Here is an 8,194-nt window from a genome sequence, read left to right as displayed (position 1 = left end):
CTACATCAAAAAATAGAAAGATTTAAAATAAACAATCTAATGATGCACCTCAGGTAACTAGAAAAACAAGACCAAACCAAACCAAAATTAGAAGAAAAATAAAGATCTGAGAAGAAATAAATAAAATACAGAAAAAAAACCAAAGAATTAATGGAACAAAAAGTTGGTGTTTTCAAACAAATAAAAAATTAACTACTTTCTATACTAACCAAGAAAAAAAGTGAAAAGACAAATAAACAAAATGGAAATAAAAAACATATTACACCTGGTACCACAGAAATACAATAGATCAGAGACTATTTGAACAAATATATATAAACAAACTGGAAAACCTAAAAGAAATGGGTAAATTCCTAGACACATACAACCTACCAAGACTGAATAAAAAAAAATTAGAAAACCCAAACAGACCAATAACAAGTAATGAGATCAAAGCAGTAATAAAAAGTCTTCTAACAAAGAAAAGTCCAGGACCAGATGGCTTCACTGCTGAATTCTACCAAATTCAAAGAAAAACTAACACCAATTCTCCTCAAACTATTTCAGACATTGGAGAGGAAAGAATTCTTTCTAATTCATTCTACCAGGCCAGAATTACCCTCAGCCTAAAATCAGATAAGAAAGCAAAACCACCACTAAAAATACTGTAGACTAATAGCCCTGATGAACATAGATGCAAAATGCAAAAATCCTCAACAAAATACTAGCAAGGTAAATCCAATAGCACATCAAAAAAATAATACACCATGATCCCTGGTATTTATCCCAGTGATTCATGGATAGTTCAACATATGCAAATCATTGAATGTGACACCTCACATCAACAGAATGAAGAATAAAAACCATACAATTATTTCAATGAATGCAGAGAAAGTATTTGATAAATTTCAATATCCCTTCATGATAAAAACCTCAACAAAGTAGGCATAGAAGGGATGTACCTCAACATAATGGAAGGCACATATGACAAACCCATAGCTAAGATAATACTGAATGAAGAAAAGCTGAAATCCTTCCCTCCAAGAACTAGAATAAAACAAGAATGCCCACTTTCACCACTCCTATTCAACATAGTGCTAGAAATCCTAGCCAGAACAATCAGGCAAGAGAAAGAAATAAATGGCAGCCAAATTGGAAAAGAGGAAATCAAATTGTCTCTCTTTGCCAATAATATAATTTCATGTCTAGGAAAACCTAAAGACTTAACCAAAAACGTTTTAGACATGATAAATTCAATAAAGTTTCAGGATAGAAAAATCAATTACAAAAATCAGTAGCATTTGTATACACAATAATGAAGTAGCCGAGAAAGAAATTAAGAATGCAATACTACTTATAATAGCTACAAGAAAATAATGAAATACCTAGGAATAAATTTAACTGAGATAAAAGACCTGAACAAGGAAAACTAAAAAGTGCTGGTGAAAGAAATTGAAGAGGACACAAAAAATGGAAATACATTTCATGCTCATAGATCAGAAGAATTAATATTGTTAAAATGCCCATGCTGACCAAAGCAATCAACAGTTTCAATGGAATCACTATCAAAATACCGATGTCATTTTTCACAGAATTAGAAAGAACAATCCTAAAATTTTCATGGAACCAAATAAGAGCCCAAAAAGTCAAAGCAACATGAGCAAAAGCGGCAAAGCTAGAGGTATCACATTACCTGATTTCAGTATATATTACAAGGCTATAACTAAAACAGCATAGTATTAGTAAAAAAAAAAAACCAGTTACATAGACTAATGGAATAGAATGGAGAATCCAGGCCAGGTGCAGTGGCTAATGCCTGTAATCCCAGCATTTTGGGAGCTCGAGGCAGGCAGATCACTTAAGGCCAAGAGTTTGAGCTCAGTCTGGCCAACATGGCAAAAACCCATCTCTAATAAGAATACAAAAAATTAGCCAGGCATGGTGCTATGTACCTGTAATCCCAGCTACTCAGGGGGATAAGGCAGGAGAATCACTTAAATCTAGGAGGTAAATGTTGCAGTGAGCCGAGATTTGCCTCTGCTCTCCAGTCTGGGCAATAGAGCAAGACTCTGTCTCAGGGGGAAAAAAAAAAATAGAGAGAATCCAGAAATAAATCCATGTATTTACAGCCAACTGATTTCTGACAAAGGTGCCAAGAACACACATTAGGGAAATGACAGTATCTTCAATTAATGGCGATGGGAAATTTAGATATCTACATGCAGAAGAATATAGATATCTTCTATCTAAGCCCCTATCTTTACTACATCAAATAATAATTCAAGGTGGATTACAGACTTAAACATAATATTTAGAACTATAAAACTACTAGAAGAAAACAGAGGGAAAACTCTTCAGTACATTGGTCTGGGCAAAGATTTTACAGCTAAGATTTCAAAATCACAGGCAACAAAGATTAAAATAGACAAATGGTAGTGTATTAAACTAAAAAGCTTCTGCATATCAAAAGAAACAACCAAGAGAGTGAAGAGACAACCTGTTAAATGGGAGAAAATATTTGTAAGCTATTCATCCATCAAGGCATTAATATCCAGAATAGATAAGGAACTCAAACAACTCAACAACCAAAAAACCCCCACAAATAATCATATTAAAGTGGGCAAAGGACACAAACAGATATTTCTGAAAATAAGGCATACAAATGGTATATGAAAAAAATACCCAACATCACTATGCATCAGAGAAATGCAAATGGAAACCACAATGAGATATCATCTTACTCCAGTTAGAATGGCTGTCATCAAAAAGACGAAAAATACCAGATGCTGGTGAGAATGCAGACAAAAGGAAACTCTTACCTGTCGATGGGAAGGTAAATTAGTACAACCACTATGAAAAATAGTATGATGATTTCATTAAAAACTAAAAATAGAACTACCATACAATCCAGCAATTCTACTTCTGAGTATTTATCCAAAGGAAAAGGAAATCAGTACATGAATATTTGTACTTGCATGTTTGTCTCAGTCCTAGTCACAATGGCAATAGCACAATAGCACTATCCAAACATCCATTTGTCTGTTGATAGACACTTAGGTTAGAATCAATTCAGTAAACAATATAACCATGAGCACCGTCTCATGGAATTTATGGTCTAAGTGAGATGGACAATAATCAATAAATGATTCAATTATTATAAGCTATGAGTCCACCAAATGAAGTATTGCAATATGGGATGAGAGGAGTGTGAAAAGTGAGACCCCTCTGAAGAGAGGACTCACTTCTAAGGCAAGATCTGAAAGACAGGGAATAAAAGCATTCATTGAAAGAAAGATTAGAAGAACAATTCAGGAAGAAAGAACATCATATCATACCAAAGAATGAACTGAAGAAGGCCAGAATGACTGTATTCCAATATGTGAGGGGGAGAGTGACACGAGATGTTGTGGGAGCTCATCCATTTCTCATGAATATTCTAGGAAACATAAATCACTGGGAGGGGACATACTGTAAAAATAACTCTACTCAAACACTGGTCTGCTTTAGATAGGCCCCCTCCTTTACACCTAAAGAAGTATTTACAATTTGAGGGAAGAAATGGAATCAGACTAAGCATAAGACATGAGGACTCAGAACCTGTTGGTTCCTCATCCTCCATGCTCCAACTAGGTGTTTCTCCCTTTGCCAAGATATCTGGAATTTCCAGACTTGCAATATTAATGCACAGCCCTGTACATGGTCTTATATACCTACGATAAGAGAGCCCAGTCATGAAGCCAGAGAAATGCAAAATAAGAAATTTTGCTACAATTATTTAGCAAAAGCTAAAGAATATGAAGACTAAATCTGACGGAAACCCTAAGGTATATTGGATTTAACCATTATTGGAGACATAAAAAGGTTTAGTCAGAAAGTTTCTGGTGCGTCTCAAGGAATTATGTGACAGCTTTAGAGTTTGAAGACCACATTTCTTGAGTGTTCAGACTTAAAATTCTGTCTTTGTGTAAGACCTTTCAGACTGTTTGTTGAAGAAAGAGACTGAAATGTAAGGCCTAGAAATCATATTGTAACGTTGCAGGCTAGCCAGGTGTTGAGGGACCCCTTGCTATTTATTTGGCCATGTTCCAATCCCAAATTCATTCTTGCTTCTAGATTATTGAAATGGGACTTGTGAGATATATAGTCTCTTTCAACAAACAGCAATATAATTCTTCCTTTACACGTTCCAGGGAAGAAAAAAAAATCTCCTTTCCAGTTGGTACACAGGCTGTGATGCACTGAAACTACCTGAATCCTAACTGCCAAAAGGGCACCAGGGAGGATTTTAATATATGCAGTACCAGTGTGTCAAAAGCAGCATCTTACGAGAGATTTAATCTGTTCATTTGAAAGAGTGCGACACAAGTGGTCCCGTGGGGCTCACCTCCAGGGCTGCCGATGTTTTCACACTTGATGAGAATCAATATGTGTGCTTGATCTTGACTACAAATATTTCATTAGAAGCTGAGAAAAGGCCCCTGCTACCCCATTTTGCTTTCTTCCCGGCTTTACTGGTCCCAGTTTCTTCCATGTCAGAAATGCCCATCACATTTCATATAAAAGAATGCATCCAGCAAATTAAAAAGCTAGAGACCTGAAGTGGAAATTAATTACAGGGAAACAGGTGTCTCACATTTTAAAAATCCTGGCTCTGGTTTACAGCAGCATAAGGGTGCCCTTTGTGCTATTTCCTCCTCTAGCAGAACTGCTCCAAACACAAGGACCAGGGCTGCCAGTCCCTCAAGAATGCCTAACGTACCATAGGGTGGCCTCCTGGAGACATGAATACTCTCTTGGGCCCGAATTAGAAAACCTTGACCAGGACAAGTAGAAGCAAATGCACTGTCAGCCATGGGCTATTCTTGTCCCTGCAGTTGTTGCCCATCTTCAACATGGAGACAGCCAGACTCATGCTGTCTGAAGACCCTAAGACAGGCTTGACACAGGGTCCCTCTGTTTTTTATCCCACCCAATGCCATTCATTTTACCTTGGAAGGCAGTATTATTTCTTCTCCCTATCAAACTTTGTATTAAAGCATAACATACATTTGGAAAAATGCAGAAATCTTAAGTGTACAACTTGATGACTTATCACAAAGTGAACAAATTTGTGTAACCAACAGCTCCTTCACTACCCGATCCTCCTCTCCACTACCCAACACTCCTCTCCACTACTATCCTGTCTTTGGATACCATCAGGTAGTTTCTCTTAGTCTTGAACTTTATATAAATGGAGCCATAACACTATGTGAGACTGATTCATCTTACTACATGTACCTGTAGTTTGTTCATTCTTATTGCTGGGTAGTGTTCCATTACAAGGATATATGATATTCTATCCATTTTACTGCTAATGGGCATTTGGGTTGTTTCCAGTTTTGTGCAATTATGAATATTATTGCTAAAGATGTTTACGTACTTTTTTTTTTTTGAGATAGAGTCCTGCTCTTGTCACCCAGGTTGGAGTGCAATGGTGTGATCTCAGTTCACTGCAACTTCTGCCTCCCAGGTTCAAGCAATTCTCCTGCCTCAGCCTCCGAAATAACTGGGATTACAGGTGTCCACCACCATGCCTGGCTAAATTTTTGTTTTTTTAATAGAGACAGGGTTTTGCCATGTTGGTCAGGCTGACCTCAAATTCCTGACCTCAGATGATCCACCGACCTTGGCATCCCAAAATGCTGGGATTACAGGCGTGAGCCATCATGCCCAGCCTATGTACATCTTTATGCATATACATACACATCTGTGTGGGACATATGACTATGAGCAAAATTGTTGACTTTTAAGATATGCACATGTTTAGTATTTATTCTTGGCCTTTTTGTCCTGGATGGTGCTTTCCACTTTATTTCCCAGAAAAATATCAGCAGCCAAAATGTCTTTTGCCAGTTTGTTCTTGGAATTATGCTAAATATTGTAGGATGATGATGAGTTAATGAGCAGTCATTGCCCTTGTACATTTATGCTCTCAACTCCTTCTCAGGAGGCAACCAAGAAGGATTTCTGATCACTAGTCTGACCATTTGGTTACTGTTCTCTTACTGCCACAGCCCCTTTTCTTGAGGTAGTCCCTGCATCGTGTGCCCTTCCTTGCCATGGTCTGGGATTTTCTGTCCCTTTCATACTCCCCGCCTCTTGCCAGAATCACATACTACAGCATCAGAATTACCCAGTGAAGCAATCTCTGAGCAATTTTAATCACTATAAATGTCCTTCCTTGAGAAATCCTACACCCCCACCTCCAGGGGAAGCAGCATGTTAACCATGTAAAGAATCACGCTGACTCAATTTCTACATGACTTACTATCTGCTTCATAAAACAAGATTCCTGAGCACTGGTTCCAGGCTGGCCCTGGACACATCATGACCTCTAACAAGGTAACTCTGAAAGCAAAAGAAGAAAAATACCAGTCTTCACTTACACAAGGATTGGATTTATGAAGTGTTAAAGAAACAATACTAATTTAAAACTTAGCGATGAAAGGAGTGTAAACATTAAAAAAAAATCATCTTTATTATTCAGTCCCAGTCCTTTATCAAGCTTGCACTTAAACACCCATCTATTCTTAAAAGGAAACAGTTTACATTTTAGAACATTTTTGGAGTACCTCATAGTCCCCAGTTAGAAAGTTATTTATTTTTAACTGAAAATTATTTCACTCATCCCTGATAGTCACACATAAAGAACAACTGATGACTATTCTCTTAATAGCAACATTTTATCAATTAAAATTGCTTTTAAGCCACCATTTTCTTCCTTCAACTAAATACCTCCAAAGCCATTAACTTCTCTGAATGGGTTCTAATAGTCAATTTTGTTCATCTTCATTCTTCTCTTCTAATTATTCAAATATTCAAAATTATTTCTCTGGCTCAGATTTTGGGGATCCAAACTGTCTTGAATCATTTAAGTGTATCTGGCAACACCAAAACCCATAACATTCTTTCATTCATTTATTCATCCATTCCTTTAAAAAATGTTTTGAGCTTACTATGAGTTGGGAGCTGGAGATTCATTGGAGAACCAGAAAGATGAGTCCCTGATCTGATAAAGCTCGCTTCCTAAATATATTAGAAAACAAATAAAAATTTAAAAATTATAAAGTCCATGAGAATAATAAAAATAGATGCTGAGCTAAGTAATAACTGGAGTAGGAGTAGCATGATTCCATTAGCTCTTTCAGAGAAAGTAACATTTGGATTAAAATCGAAACGATCTTGGGTAGTAGCCGTGAAAGAGTATATAGAAAAAGTGTTCTGAGAAAATGGTACAGCAATGTCAGGCACTGAGGAGAGAAAGTCAGAATGGCCAGAATATAACCAACAAGCAGGCAAGAACTCAGAGAAGTTCAGGGAGACAGGTGGGGACTAGATCAAATCCAGCCTTGTTGGCCATTGTTAGGAGTTCATCTTGTAAGTTCCAAATGTGATGATACCATTAATGAATAATGACATACATAAACTTTTCTCAGATAGTGCTAGGCTTATGATTACTTAGTTATTGTGCATTCTTCCAATTTGTGTACACCCAAGATCTCCCTGCCATTGGCATTGCTAACATTCCAGTAATTCTTTTGCTTCTTTGAGGCCCTCTTCTTCTAAAACATAACCTTCAATTGGATCCTTTTTTTTTTTTTTTTTTTGAGACAGAGTCTCGCCCTGTCACCCAAGATGGAGTGCAATGGCGCAGTCTTGGCTCACTGCAACCTCTGCTTCCTGGGTTCAAATGATTTCCCTGCCTCAACCTCCAAAGTCACCCACCACCACGCCCAACTAGTTTTTCATATTTTAGTAGAGACGGGGTTTCACCATGTTGGCCAGGCTAGTCTCAAACTCCTGACCTCGTGATCTGCCCACCTTGGCCTCCTAAAGTGCTGGGATTACAGGCATGAGCCACTGTGCCTGGCCGTATCATTTTTTTTTTAACAAGGCAAAATGTAATTCTACTACAACTGAATAGCTGAGGTGTGATCCTCGTTGTTTTTCACATGTCGTTATCCTTCCCTTAGTCATTACGAAGTGGTAGGGTTTAGATTTCATTAAAACTGGGTTGTACTTCTGTTTTTGACACTTTGTTTTTTGTTTTATGGGTGTTTTTATTCTGTTGCCCAGGCTAGAGTGCAGTGGCATAATCATGACTCACTGCAGCCTCCAACTACGGAGCTCAAGCGATCCTCTTGCCTCAGCCTCCCTTCAAGGAGGGACTACAGGT

This window comes from Mandrillus leucophaeus, unplaced genomic scaffold (genome assembly GCF_000951045.1).
Source record: "Mandrillus leucophaeus isolate KB7577 unplaced genomic scaffold, Mleu.le_1.0 Scaffold763, whole genome shotgun sequence".
Lineage (NCBI taxonomy): Eukaryota > Metazoa > Chordata > Mammalia > Primates > Cercopithecidae > Mandrillus > Mandrillus leucophaeus.
The sequence above is the reverse complement of the archived record's forward strand: the minus strand, read 5'-3'. Positions refer to the sequence as shown.